At 42.0% G+C, this 15,457-nt stretch overlaps 1 pseudogene; it reads right to left on the bottom strand.

Annotated features, from left to right (window-relative positions):
* Positions 1 to 10,605: 10,605 nt before the first annotated feature.
* LOC140337774 (vomeronasal type-2 receptor 26-like) overlaps positions 10,606 to 15,457 on the bottom strand; it is a 97,731-nt pseudogene continuing 92,879 nt past the window's right edge.

Here is a 15,457-nt window from a genome sequence, read left to right on the forward strand (position 1 = left end):
GTACGCGGCTTAAGAGATATCATGTCATTGTAGGATAACCTGTAAAAAAAAAAAGTGAATAAACACAAACACTTAATAAATTTATTTAACATCAGTTTTTTTTTAACACTTTTTTTAATCCAAATTTTCGCCGTCGAATCTAGTTTTTCTTCGGGTCTACCCAAATTCGAACAGCCATATTCGAGTCAAATATAAGGACAAACTGAATTTGTGCACCAACACTAACTGTATATCACTCCTTCTTCCAAAAAAAACAGTTTAGTGTACTTTTATTCACATTGACAGTGATTGCGCAGCTTTTAGGGCTCTAAAAAGTGGAATATTTTAATATTATTATGGTTAGAATTCAGATTTTTCTGAATTCAGACAAAATTTAACTAATATTAACCACGATGGTATTGTCTCCCATGCAGACATAAAATCCAGTTGATTTAAGTGTATGTGTTTCGGCATGAAGTTCATGAGTCAAGAGACGAACATCTTAGATCATGGTTTAGCTGTGAGGTTGGTGTATAACTACAGCAAAAGCAAGGGCCCTTACCTTATTTATATTTTGACTGCTACATGGGCTCTTAAGGAATCATTTGGAAACTGACCACCTTTCGGTAGAGAGTTAAATGTCACTAGAAAGCTGAGGGCCTGGGTGTTCAAGAACATTGTGTAGTATGGCAGCATAAAGCCACCCGGTCCAAAGGCTTTACCGGAAGGGTGGTTTTATTCACTCCTTCACAGCTCCTTCTGTCATTAAACCCTCAAAGACTTCTCTTTTTGAGGCGAGGAAGACAGCATCTGGGTGCTTGCAGGTATGGTACGTATGAATTGCCTCCACTCCTCCTATGGATAGAAGAGGGGCCACACCTGCTTGGTGTCCTATTTCATATTCAATAAGGACCCAAGCTTATATCAGGTTTTGTGTTTAAGAAATAGAGGGAACCCCACACATTTTTAAAATTTAATATTTTGCTCTTTATCATTTTTTTTTGGTCGTAAAATGTACAAAAAAAGCTTGGAATTTTGAACTTTAAGATTTTAAAGTTTCAGCTAGAAAGCTGCACGTTCTGTGTAAAATCCAATAAAAGTAGTAAACTAGAATTTTATATGTCTTTAAAATCCTGTTATGTTCCTTTTTTTCTTGGTTGTGCCTATAGCCAAAGTAGGTGTTTGTTAGACAGTAGGTCATCAATCTAATCGAGTTAGCCCCCAAAAATAGTAAAAAAAAAACATTTACTTTTAATAAAATTAAAGAAAAAACACAAAAATCGGCTTAAACAAGAATGCATAAATAAATCTAAAATACTGAAAATACTGAAAAAGCAATAACTCCTTTATATTGTATAGTACTATATTATTCTAAAACACCTCCCTAGTGTGGTAAATTTTTGAATTTCACGGTTATTTACTTTGTCTTTATTTTATATTATTTTGTATTGGATTGGATACGGGAGTTTGTATCCAATCCAATACAAAATGTGAATTTGAATTTCCAAGTTATTTACTTTGAATTTTTTAAATTATTTTGTATTGGATTGAATACAGGAGTTTGTATTCAATCCAATACAAAATGAGAGTTTGAATTTAAATTTCCTGCTGATGGGCACACACGTCGCCGACGTCATCAGGGATCGCTGAGGGACACGTACATGCAACGCGAACAGAGAAGAGAAGAAGAAGCTGGCGGAGAAGATAGGCACCCGACGCTGGAGAGGGAGATCGACGCTGGGGAAAGACGCTGGAGAACGACGCTTGAACAACAGAACACGGGTTGATCACAGCGGGACCAGGTAAGAGATGGCTTTTAACCACCTGAGAAACGTTCGGGTTTAACACTTTCTGCAAGTGTTTTTACTCCGAACCAAAGTCGGGGTTAACGTCCGGGTGGTTAATATTAACCCTAAAGCGACCCTGAGTTATTTTTAACAATTTGGGGATTTTTTTTTAACTACACTAAACCAGGGGCTTTAAGACAGTCAAAGCTCTACAAAGAGACTTCACCTTTTACTTTCTAACACAAGTACTTAGAGATCCAGGTTACATTGGAAGGCAACATCTCTCTGAATCTATCTCCTTCTCGCATAAATGACTACGGATTTACGTTGTTGACAAACCTCAGGAAGCAGTATATAGGGGGACCTAAAAGGGACTTGTAAACACATATCCATGCTTAGGTGGCTACTAGAGATGAGCGAATCAAAGCTGACGAAGCTGAATTTGATCCAAATTTCAAGAAAAATTTGATTTGCAAGGAATACGAATTTCCTCACGATCTAAAATGGTGGCTACACGTGTGAGGACATGAGGGAAGGAACTCTGGGAAGGCGGGATGACCCATAATACCATGCATGCAGCCAATCAGCAGCCAGCCACCCCTGTGATGTCACAGCTCTATAAATAGCCTCAGCCATCTTGGATTAAGGTGTTCTGAGTGCAGGGAGAGACGTGTGCAGGCGCTAAGGAGAGTGATGTGAAAAACTTAATAGGATAGGAAAAAATCAAAAAACAATTAATAAGTGCAGGGAAAGGATAGGGAGGAATTATTTCACAGCATCTTAGAGCAGGGAGAGACGTCAGAAGGCACTAGGGACAGTGCTAGAAAAGTGATTTACAAGTGCAGGGAAAGATTATTTGGGGATCCAAATAGCAAATATACAGCTCTGTCATTCCAGTAATTTATACATCCAGAAAAATATATACGCAGTTCACTGTTGCAGTTATTTGTGGGGAAGGCGTTTAGTGGCCTATTTTAGTACAAAAATAAAAATATATTCTCAGTTCACTTCTGCAGTTATTTGTGGTGAAAGCATTTAATGACGTATTTTAGTATCAGGTGGAGGCCCCAGAGTGGCACAATGACAGAGTCTAGAGGTGGTGGCAGCAGCAGCATCAGGCAGTGACCACAGAGTGGCAAGGTGACATAGTGTGGAGATAGCAGCGGCAGCAGTGGCATCAGGAGACCACAGAATGGCAAGGTGACATAGCGTGGAGATGGCAGCAGCAGCATCAGGAGACCATAGAGTGGCAAGGTGACATAGTGTGGCAATGGCAGCAATGGCAGCATCAGGAGACCCCAAAGTTACCCGGTGACAGAGTAGGGTGGTGGGTGGCAAAACCAGTACCCACTGACAAAGGTGGGTGAAAGAAGGAGCACTTGGCATCTGATGTGTGGCATCAGGCGGGTGGCAGCATCAGAGTAGTAGCTGAGGCAGGTAGCCAGAAGAAACTGGTCTCTTTTGTCAAGGTTTGGGTGAGGCAGCATGGATCATTTAATCAGATGCATCAGCTATTGGTGGGTGGAAATCCTGGCTGATCCACTCCGGATTCATCTTGACAAAGGTCAGTCTCTCCACATTTTGGGTGGACAGGCCAGTTGGCTGATGGAGCTGGTACTGCTCCTGCCACCCCATCCCTCCCCAGCAATCATGGCAGTGGAACGTGAGTGCAGAGGGTCCCCCCAGTCAGACCTACGAGAGGATGGACGATGGCGCAGATAGGCAGCGGCCAACTGACTACAAAGGATGTCTTTGTAGTAGTTCAGTTTGTTCTCCCTCTCAGTGGACGAAAAAAGGCCCCATTTTGGACCAGTAGCGAGGGTCCAACAAATGGAGGGTGGAATTCCAATGGGTGGAAACATCGCATATCACACTATGTTGGGGGATGCCGTTCTGCCGCTGTAACTCAAGGAGGGTGTGCTTCGCAATTTACAAGTGGCTGAAGTGCATGCAAAGATTCCTGGCCATTTTTTTGATGTCTTGCAGATAGGTGGAAGACTTCAGGAACCGCCGGACAACCAGATTAAAGACGTATGCCATGCAGGGCGCATGGCTCAGTCTTCCTTGACGCAGTGCGGACACCATGTTCTTCCCGTTAACAGTCACCGTGGTTCTGATTTTGAGTTGTCACGGAGAAAGCCGAGATTCGATTTCTTGATAAATCACACAGAGCAGTTCCACCCCTGTGTGACTCCGTTCACCCAGGCAAACCAGGTGCAGAACAGCATGACACCGCCGTGCCCTGCACATGTGGTATCTGAGGATACGGTGGAGGGTGAGGAGGCAGAGGCGGACATTGTCGTAGGACCAGCGGAGTGAGAATGTGGAGGCGGAAGCAGTGTCACCTGGCCAAGTTGCTGGTGTGGCTGTGCAGGAACCACATTCACTTAGTGGGCCGTAAAGGACATGTATTGCCCCTGACCGTAGTTGCAGCTCCACACGTCGGCGCTGCCGTGCACTTTGGCAGACACTGACAGGCTCAAGGACTGGCCCACCTTCTGTTCTACATATTTGTGCAGGGTTGGTACAGCTTTTTTCACAAAGAAATGATGGCTTGGGACTCTCCACCTCGGCTCGGCACAAGCCATCAGTTCTCTGAAAGGTGCAGAGTCCACCACTTGGAAAGGGAGGGACTGCAGCACCAGCAACTTGGACAGGAGCACATTCAGCTTCTGCACCATTGGATGAGTGCACGCATACCGTTGTCTCTTGGTGGTGATCGATTGCTGACGGAATGACTGATGAGGAGTAGGAGGAGCAGGAGCATCTGGACCAGTAAAAGATGTAACTGCCTGAAACCCGTTGCGTGCCACTGGGTAATGCAGCTGTTGCTTCGACAGGCTGGACCACCACATCAGAGCCACAAATCTCCCAGGCACTTTATGGTTACGCTGCATATGTTGACGCAGGGCTGTGGTTCCAACATTGGCACCCTTGCCACGTTTCACCTTCTGCCCACATATTTTACATATGGCCATGTTAACCTCTTCCGGCGGCTTAACAAAAAACTGCCACACTGCCGAGTAGGTGATTTTCCCCCCAAAACGCTCCGCCTTGACTGACTGCTGCCGCTGCCTCCGTGCACCCCTGCACCACTACTTCCCAGACAGGTAGGCTGCTGCGAAGCAGACGGTCTACCCCGGATACGTTTGGCTCCTGACCTCTCACTGCTGCAACCCTGCTGACTCCCAGCCATGCTACCACCTTGCTGGCTCAGCTGCTGCATCACGGGCAAGCTGCCACCCGCTTCTCCTGATGATGATGAAGCCCCTTCTTCACCTGTCTACCAAGTGCGATCGGCTTCATCATCATCATCAAGTAGTGTCTGCACGTCACTGATGTCCTCCTTAACAGTCTCTGGGTCAAGAGCCTGACCGTTCGCAACACCACCTCCCACGCCACTCTCCTCATCACTACTTGCCCGCCTAGCGGAGGAAGCGGGTGATGTCCCCTCCAGATCTTGGCTGAGCAGTAGCTGGTCACTGTCCTCTGCTAGCTCATCCTTGCTGTACAGTGCAGCTGAGCCCACAGCATACAATACTTGTCATGTCATGTCATACTGTCATCTGCATGTCATACTGACTCACAGTGTTATTTCACTACCACAGCAGACTCCCTATGCTTGTTACTGCAAGGCACAGTGTTCGACACCACTATCAAGGCTCTCTGCAGCCCGGAAATAGCCATTTTGTAACGCGATTCGTCGCAAATAAATTCGGATTGAAGCAAATCTTTTCGAAAAATTTGGTGAACCGCCTGAATCAAATTTTTGAGAAATTCGCTCAACTCTAGTGGCTACAAATAACACCTTTTAGACTATAGGGAAATTCATAAATATAACATACACAGTCTAACAAAGAGCAACACAGATTGGAGAGAAGACATTTATTTGGAGAAAATGCTTAGAGTAGAATGTAGATGGATATTTATTTAAATACTTTGACTCCTTGTGAATGATGGCTTTTCTTTCCTGTAGTAAAATGCAAATAGAGTGAATTTGTATCGATAATGCAAATAAGCTGGATCACCTGCTACCTCCTGTGAAATGCTACAAACTAGCGTGAGCTGCCTCTTCAAGCGCATTTTGTAGCAGTACCGTATGGAGTCTTTTTTTTGTGATCAGTACAGAATTACATTATAAATTCTAATGGTCTCCATCTTTAGTCTGGCAAGATACCTAATGGTGGCTCTGTAAAGCAAGCCTTTCTGAATATGAAAGACATTATCTATCCCTTAGGATTTTCCAATCGAGGCATTGATAATCAGTCTGCAATATTTCCTACCCCTGAAGTGTTTTATCTGTGAAACACGTTGGTTTTTAACAAATGACTGACTGTAACATCTTGATGTGTACTGATCACAAAATAAAGACTCCATATGGTACTGCTACAAAATGCGCTTGAAGAGGCCGCTCACGCTAGTTTGTAGCATTTCACAGGAGGTACCAGGTGATCCAGCTTATTTTCATGATCAGTACAAATTCACACTATAAATCCTAATGGTCTCCATTATTAGACTGGGGGGATACATAATGGTGGCTCTGTACAACAAGTCTTTCTGAATTTGAACATTTGGTCCCTTTTGTGAAATTCTACAAACTAGTGTAAACTGTCTCTTCAGCCGGCATATAGTAGCAGTAACTACTTGCTTCTGTCTACCCCGGTATGTTGGAGTTTAAATGTTTTCTGTATTGGTCATATATTTTTGGGAGGTGAATATTTTTTTGTGGGGGAATACTGAAGGCATGCCTGAAGGTAAATAATGCAAATATGGTATAGAAACATGGTTATCTATAACAATGAATGTAATGATCTCAAATATTCATCAGAATTTCAGGTAATCCAACAAATTTCTATACAGATCTGAAAAAAAATCCTTTCTGTCCTGGTTACAGTGTTTTTTCCACTTTTGTATCAGTGTCAAAAGGATACAAAGTAAAGGTAACTCTCCTCTATGGTGGCTGCAGACAAAAACTACAACTTAAAAGAAACTCTTCTCCACTTCATCTAATATTGAAAAAGGGAAAAAATTGCATTTTAACAGAAGGCTGCAAATACCGACTTCCTATTTTGAAATCCAGGTTGCCTGGCTGTGATATTAACTAATTGGCTTCAAAGCTTCAAAACTTTAACACAAGTTTGTGATGAAGAACTTCTGACTGACCTGATCCTTTTATATGGGTTTGTGAGCAATAGTGTTGGTCGAATAGCTATTCAGTCGAATAGACCAAAATTAATCGGGTGAATGAATGTCAAATTCAATCTCATTAAAGGAAATGTTTTTCGGGTCGGTGTAGAGCTTCTACAGCCTATAAATTCAATAAAAAAGACATGTCAAGACTCCCCCAGCTCTGCACAATGCTGTACAAGTAAAAAAATATATAAGGAAGGCTTTTATATGGTAAGGCCATTTTATGGGGCAGTCAAGGGAACATGCCGGATTTAACACAGGCCGAGTAGAGGCAAAGAAGGCCCTGAGGGGGTTCCTCCGGTCAACAAAATAGCCACCAGGATTCACCGCTCCATTACAAGCCATACACAGGCCTCAGAGTAGAGGCAGAGGGCCCTGAGGGGAGTCTTTAAGTCAAAAAATTAGCCAGTTACACAGCTCTGTTACGGAGACGGATCGTAGACAGCGTTGGTAACTGGCATCTAGAGCTGGGTACTGGGCAGGCGGCAGCAGTACCAGCAGGAGGAGGAGGTGGTGGTCCCTGAGATGGAACGTGGACAGCATTGATACCTGGCATCTAGATTTGGGTACTGGGCAGGCAGCACCAGTAACAGCAGGAAAAGGAGGTGGTGGGCTCTGAGACAAAGTGCTGACGGCATTTGTATCTGGCACCTAGAGTTGGGTACTGGGCAGGCAGCAGCAGTAAAAGCATGAGGAGGAGGTGTTAGATCAAAATTTTTATGGGTTTTAGGATAGATACCAAGTGCTATCATAATTAAATATCTAAATTTTTTATCGATAAATACAGAAATTTTTATGGTTTTTGTGATAGATTGCAAGAGGTATCTTAAACTATGATACCTCTTGCAATCTATCAAAAAAACTGAAAACTTTATGTATTTATTTATAAAAAATACAGATATCTTATTCTGATCCCACTTGCTATCTATCAAAAAAGGCAGAAATATTTCTGTATTTCTCTCCAAAAAATGCAGATCTTTAATTCTGATACCTCTTCCAATCTGTCAAAAAAGGCAGAAAAATGTCTGTATTTATGTAAAAAAAATACAGATATTTTATTCTGATCCCACTTGCTATCTATCCAAAAGTACAGAAAAAAATCTGTATTTCTCATAATTATTTAATTATGAATCACAGCTCCGTTACAGGTGATATAGGCCTCAAAGTAGATAGAGGCAGAGGACCCAGAGGGAGGTGCTCTGTAAAAAAATTAGCCAGTTACACAGCTATGTTGCAAGTTATAGACCTCAGAGACAGAGTAGAGGGTCACGAGGGGGGAGGAGTAGAAGGAGATGCAGAAGGCTGTGAAAGTGCTCTTCTAATCAAGGTGTCAGCAGGCCGTGCAACAGTTGACAACTAATCAGTTCACTCTGCAGAGGGGGTGTTAAAGTCATTGCCAATCCAAGCCTTATTCATTTTTAAAAAAAAGTGATTCGTCTGCATTTTCTGAGGAGAGGCAAATCCGCTTGTCACTCAGTACGCCCCCACTGAACGCTCTTTCAGATAACACACTTACGACTGGGCAGGCAAGGGAACATGTCGCCTTGTGTTTGTGTGGATGGATGCCATGTTCCCTTAATATCCTCCTCTGTCCCTTCCTCCCCTTCTCCTATGCCTACAATGTCTTTCTCATTTTCTTCCACCTCCTCCTCTTCCTGGATTTGTCGTGCACTATGCCTAGTAGGCACGCATGTCAGAGATGATGTTTGAAACGTCATCTCTTGCTGCAGCGTTCGCTCTGTGTCATGTCCAAGATCCACCATCATCTGTTCCAGCTGGCATATGATGGGGATGATGTCACTGACACAGGTCTGATCTCTGCTGATCATCAGAGCACAAGTCCTACATTTGCAGCCACTCCGCAGGGCTGAAGAAAGGTAATGTAGGTATACGTCTGAAACAAAGAGACTCTGCCACATAATCCACCACCGCTTTCTGTTGTTCAGCCAGCCACTGCAGCAGGTAAAAGGTGGATTTCCAAATAGTGGCCACATCACAAATTACCCGGTGCACTGGCAGATTTAGATTTCTTTGTAAATCCACCAATCTGGCACTGGCTGTGTACGTCCGGCAGAAATGTGCTGACAACTTTCAGACCTTCAGCAACAGCGGCTGGAGGCCTGGGTAATTCCTAAGGAAGCGCTGTACTATCAAGTTTATGACTTGAGCCAGGCAAGGTACATGTGTGAGTTTCCCACAACGCAGGGCTGCCAGCAGATTGGCCCCATTGTCACACACGACCTTGCCTGGCTGGAGCCTGTTGGGAGTTAGCCATATGTACTCCTGCTCCCTCAGGGCACCTAGAAGGGTTGCACCCATGTAGCTGAGGGAACCCAGACTTGGCAACCCCAGGAATACGTGGCAACGTCTGAATTGTGCACCTAAATAGCAAACTGCAGGTTGTTGCTGGTGGTGAACAGATGCTGCCGAATGGGAGGTGCTGGGTCTCCATGGCAAAGTGTCCCTGGAGGAAGAGGTTGAGGCACACAAGTCAAAGGAGGAGGTGGAAGTGGAGGTCGAGGAGGAAATTACATGGCGATGTTCTCTGGGCGGAGGTAGGTATTCAGGCCTTGCTGCAGCTGCATCTTCCCCTTCTGCCACCAAAGTTACCCAGTGAGCTGTATAGGAAATAAATCTTACCACTCCATTCTTGCTTGACCAACTGTCGGTTGTCAGGTGCACCTTGCTCTGCGCGTGCAAAGCAGGAACACATTTTTCCGCAAAATACTGTCGCTTGGGCAGAATGTACTGTGGCTTTGCGCTGAGGAATGCATAACAGAACACATTGGAGTCCACCAGCCAGTAAGGGAAGCGCTCTAACGCAATCTGCTGTGCAATTGCCACATTAATTAGCTTTGTTTTGAGGTCATTTGGGCCATATTAACTCTTTCCAGCATCTGGGGGATGGAAGGTTGGATGATACTAATGCTAACCACAGAAAGATTGGACGATGCAGTAGAAGGTGGGGGATGGCAGTGATGCCTGGTCCTGACTGCTAGCAATGAGACAAACAGCAGCCGATCTGCGTTGGAGCTCCTGCTCACCACTAGTGGAACCTGCATAAGGTAATGCTCAGCTACATGCCCCACTCAAATTGCTGGTAGCAGCACAGGTAACTTTAGTGGCAGAAGGAGGAAAGGCAGGAGAGGAAGATCGAACAGTTTGAGCTTGCTTTTTGGGCGGAGGTGGTCACACAGAGCTCTGTGCTTTGACCAGGTGTTCCCGCCAGGTTACTGGGTGGTATCTATCTATCTATCTATCTTGCTAGCTCACAGTGAAACACTCTACCTATCTGAGTACAGTAGATTTCAGGACTGCACCAATACAGTACAATCCAACAATTTATCTGACTATTAGTGTGAGTGTGACACAGTCTAATTAAAGCACTTTTTTTACTTTGACAAAGAAAGCAAGCCAAGCAGCACAGAAAGGTTGCAATGCTAGCAAATCTCTGTCAGGAGTGGACAATGCAGACAAGCCCTGGCCTTATATAGGCCTTAATGTTAAATATATAATTCAGCCATCATTAACACATTTTATTATTCATTATATGGATATTATTATTATATTTTTTTAAATAATAAAAAAACTGTTCTCGTGTGTTTCTGATTATATTCAAGCTTGTAGTTTAATATAGTTTTCCAAATGTTCATTGATTCCTGTCATGAAACAAATGTATTTTTTTGTTTAGCTTTGACCTGTAAAGAATAATAAAACATTTTGGAAGAAATATACAATATAAGAGGCCACCATTGGAAATCAGTATGGCGAATATCTCCACAGCCACTGTGTATTTCCCTTTGGTGCTCAGATAGGCCGGGATCATGGCAATCCAGACACTGCAGTACACCAGCATGCTGAAGGTGATGTATTTGGCTTCATTAAATCTGTCCGGTAATGTCCTGGCTAAAAAAGCTAAAATAAAGCTGACAGCAGCCAGGATCCCCATATAACCCAGCACAGGTAGAACCCAATAACTGATCCTTCATTACACTGAACAATGATCTTTTCCTGGTATGAGTGTGTGTCCAACTCCTGGAAGGGAGGAGAGATGGACAACCAACTAACACAGATTATAACCTGAACAGAGGAACAAGCTAAGACTATACAGATGGGAAGTTTTACTCCAATCCATTGTCTCCACACACTGTTAGGTTTGGTGGCTTTGAAAGCAATGCAAACCATAATAGTCTTGGCCAATACAGAAGACACGGCTATTGTAAAGAGAATTCCGAAAGAGATTTGGCGTAACAAGCAGGTTACATCCACAGGACGACCCAGGAAGAGGAAGACACAGAGGAAGCCCAACATGATGGAGACCAGGAGGACAAAGCTGAGGCTCTTGTTATTGGCTTTCACAACTGGTGTGTCCTGGTATAAAATAAAAATCACCAATACTGAAAGAGTCTTGCCAAAAAATAAAGATGAGATAACTATAAATACTACTGAGATCTTGTCATCAGTGAAAGAAAGGAATTCCACTTGTTTGGAAATACAGCGAGTTCTGTTCTCATTTGGCCATTCATAATCTGAGCATTTCATGCAGTTTTTACTATCTGGAAAACAAAATTATGTTCCAATACATAATATTAAATGGGAAATAGTTTGTGCATATTTATTTGTCAATTTCTACTTATAATCTTTGTCAGATTTCAGCCTTTTTTAAAAGGAAAACCACCTTAACCCCTCCAGCCCCTACACGTGTATACTTTCTATGGAGCCATTATTGTAAACTGGATCTGAATTTGTATATTTAGCAAGAAGCAACAAACCAAAAACAAGGATTTTATTTGATGAATTTTATTTACTTATTTGTAACAGACACTCGTTTCTAGTTTATTCCTTATTTTCTCATTCCTTTACAATAAAAAATCTATTGGTGGAGGTTGCCCTACTGTATTGCCTTTCGACAACCTTTCTGTTAATAATTTTGTTAATTATATATGATAACCATTACCGGTAATATTTGACATCTCTCCATATGAACATGGGGCACAGCCGTGACAACAAGGATATAAAGAAGTGCTGGGAACTTTCCTGTACCCTGGTAAACAGCTTTCTGAACACTGAGATCTTGGAATCTGACAAAATACAAATTGTAGGTAAATGTGCAGAAAAACGATAGGGCATGGTTATAAATGCAGAACTGAAACCATGAAAAGGTGATAAGGCTACTTCACTTATTTTTCCAATATATATGCTTTATTCTCTAAAGCAGATCTGAGATTGTATATGTTAGATAGACTCTAGACCTGTGTGTCTCAGTCAGGGTTCTACCCACTTCAGGGTCCCTCTTACCTGAGTATTGGCTTCTTCTATAGTTCAGGGTAGAATCTGTCCCAGTTGGCACAGCTATGGGTAATATATAGGATCTCTTTCTAAACCCCTCTCATGTTACAAACGCCCCATAGCACCCCATGAACTCATACACCATTACCTGATTATTGGCATTTTTCCAGTTGATAAGCAAATTATTGATTTCATGATAAATATTATGAAAAGAAGCTTTATAAAACTCTCCAACATCTGTCGTGAATACAGTCTTGTTCACAACAATATGATTCTTTACCAAAAATGTTTTTATAATTCCTCTATTTTTCTGTAAATTTGTTAAATTATATTCATGTGTTATTTTATTTAGGTGCCAGATTAACTACAAAGAGAAACATACAATGTGTGTCACCAATTAAATTAAACATGTATATAAAAGACAATCATGACAAGCTATACTATTAGTCATAGCACTTCCAGAAGGGGCAAATCTGAATCCAACACTTCCCAGACAACAGAATCTGATTTATTGTTTTTGATAGCCCATTCATAATTTTTTTCTTCATAAATAAGCTGATATACCTAGATCCCAGCATGGCACTCGCTGCTCATCATATTTGCCAAATCTTTCTTCATATATTTTGTCAACCATGCATACTACAATCGTGCTTTGTCTACTCCTGAGGAAGCATTATTAATTTATTGTGAAACGCATTGAGTATTCTCAGCAATCAGTCTTCTCTGCCATCACAACATTCTGTGATAAATCAATGGATTATTTAATACTTACAGCAGAACTACTGACCTACAAAAAGTGACAAAAAGCTTGGACTGCCACATAAAACTTAATATTTATATGGCTATATTGTGATTTTGTTTTTTTATCCAATTTTCCTATTCAAGAAGTTCATTGAAGAAAAGTTGTTGATGAATTTTAATCAATATTATACACACAGGTGCTTCTTTGAAAACCCTTCTTCATAGATATTATTTCACTTACCCATTTTTGGTCATTTTAAATATGGATATAGGGGTAGAGCACCATTTACCAGTGCCATATATACATTAGGTACAAACAGCTAAATTCGCAGACATAAAATAAACATTTACCGTATTTTTCGCCGTATAAGACGCACTTTTTCTTCCCCAAAACTCCATCAACTCCTGACATTTACCTAGCCGGGCCGTAAAGCAAAGCCTTGTCTGGAAGTATAAAATATCTATATTTTGCTTCTGCCGTTCATTTACACTTGAACATATTGTCCACCCCCAATTTGTGATTAGAAAATAAAGGGGAAGCAGAGGACACATGGGCTTATTTGCTCTTAACATGAACCCATCACTGCAGCACAAATGACTGGCTCTGTGTGCTGCTTCCTTATGCCCAGTCCCCAGGAACTGCAAAAGTAAAATGCATCTTCTTCCTTTGCTTGTATTTGAATAGTACATTTATTGATGTGTGCATAAATACAAAGCTGATAAGTTTATGTCTTTATGTTTACCTTAAAAGTTGGGTGAATGTAGGCTTACTGAATTAGCATGTAATCTTTTCTTGGGAATCTATGATGAGATCAGTGCTGGCAAACACATTAAGCATTTAATATATTATCATGAGTGCCTAAGCTGCAACCCTTTAGTAAATCGTGTGTCACTCAATTTTAATAGCTAAGCGACCCTGGTAAGACATGCTAGCAGTCATGTCAGCATGCCAGCAGTTATGTCTTACCCTTCTCTAGGGCCAAGGATAAAAAAAAATGTTTTAGAATGAAAAAAGTTTAGTTTTTCTAAACGTTCAAGCTTTTTCTGTACTCCTGGTTATCATCCTGTTAAAAAAATACTTACCATGTGTTTAAATTGTTTTTCATTTTTCCTGAGACCATTAATTCCTGAACCATTCAGTAAAGAATAAAGAGAATGAAGACCACTGACCATGAATTCTACTGCAGTATATACCGGGTCTGTAGTCCTGTTAGATGAGTAATCTCCGTAATCTGGTAAATGTTCCAGACCCGTACAATTGTGGAGAGATATCTGATAAATATCTTCATACAAATCATCTTTTTCTTTATTTCCTGACAAGCAGAGATGTTTTGTCATCCAAAGATTTTCAAGTAACTTGTCTTTTGGAAAAATAATTGGATAGAAACGGTCAACAAAACTCTTAAGCTTTTCATCGGCCTCAGACCAATAGTTCAATGATAAACTGCAATTAAAGATATCCGGATACTTTTCTATAAGAACAATGTTTGGAGCCCACCTGGAAGGGAGGATCATTGTAACATCCCTAAATGATTTCCTTACCCAAGTGTCAAATATTGCATCGTGATATGATCCACAGAGGACAACAACTTTAGGGGACAATTTTAAAATATTATCTATTTCTTTTTTAAAAGTTGGGTTTCCCATGCTAATGGAAGATATTGCTATAAAGGCCACACATATATGATGACGTGTTAAAGTACTGAATAATAACCTTGATTCTCTTTCTCCACTTTCATCCGCAGATGCTATTATTCCAACCCACGTCCATCCAAAATGTCTTATTAATTGTACTAGGGAAAGATAATCCTCATATTCAGAAGTGACAGTGTGATAAAAAAATTTAAAAGTAAACTTTTCAATCAAGGAAGGGTCTGCTGTACCATAACTGATCTAAAACACATGAAGACATGTTGAAACATTCATGTGTGAAAGCCAACAGATAAAGGTGAGATGTATCTAAACCTAAAACATTAGTTTTGTACAAAGTGTGGATTGGAAAAGCCTTTAGGATTATAGGCAGGTTATAGGGAGGGCAACTACTCCTAAAAGAAGAGGGGATAAGGAAGTGTATTGAATATTTACTATAAAATGTCACTGTAAGAAACTTACCCGTCCTGCGAGCCTGCGGTGTCCCTGGGGATCCCAGCCACAGAGGGAGACGCCGCTGTAGCAGGCAGCATGGCCGAGGCTGCTGCTCTGCTCGCAGCATGTCTCTCTCTGCAGGCGGAGGGATCCGTCCTGGCTAAACTACTGTTCAGCAAGGCGGCATCCCTTGCATCCCTTCGGATGTGGTTACTGAAACTCCTGCTCTCAGCACTCCTTTGCATGTGCAAAGTAGTGAACTTCCTAGGGGTGCTGTGGGAAGAGGTGGCCGTGCTACCATGCTTCCCTCTTGTACCCCCCGAGGGCGTGGCACTCGGCTGCCTCGCCGCGGGGCGGGACATAGTTAGTTTGAATTCCCTGCTGCC

Source organism: Pyxicephalus adspersus, chromosome 9, assembly GCF_032062135.1.
Source record: "Pyxicephalus adspersus chromosome 9, UCB_Pads_2.0, whole genome shotgun sequence".
NCBI lineage: Eukaryota > Metazoa > Chordata > Amphibia > Anura > Pyxicephalidae > Pyxicephalus > Pyxicephalus adspersus.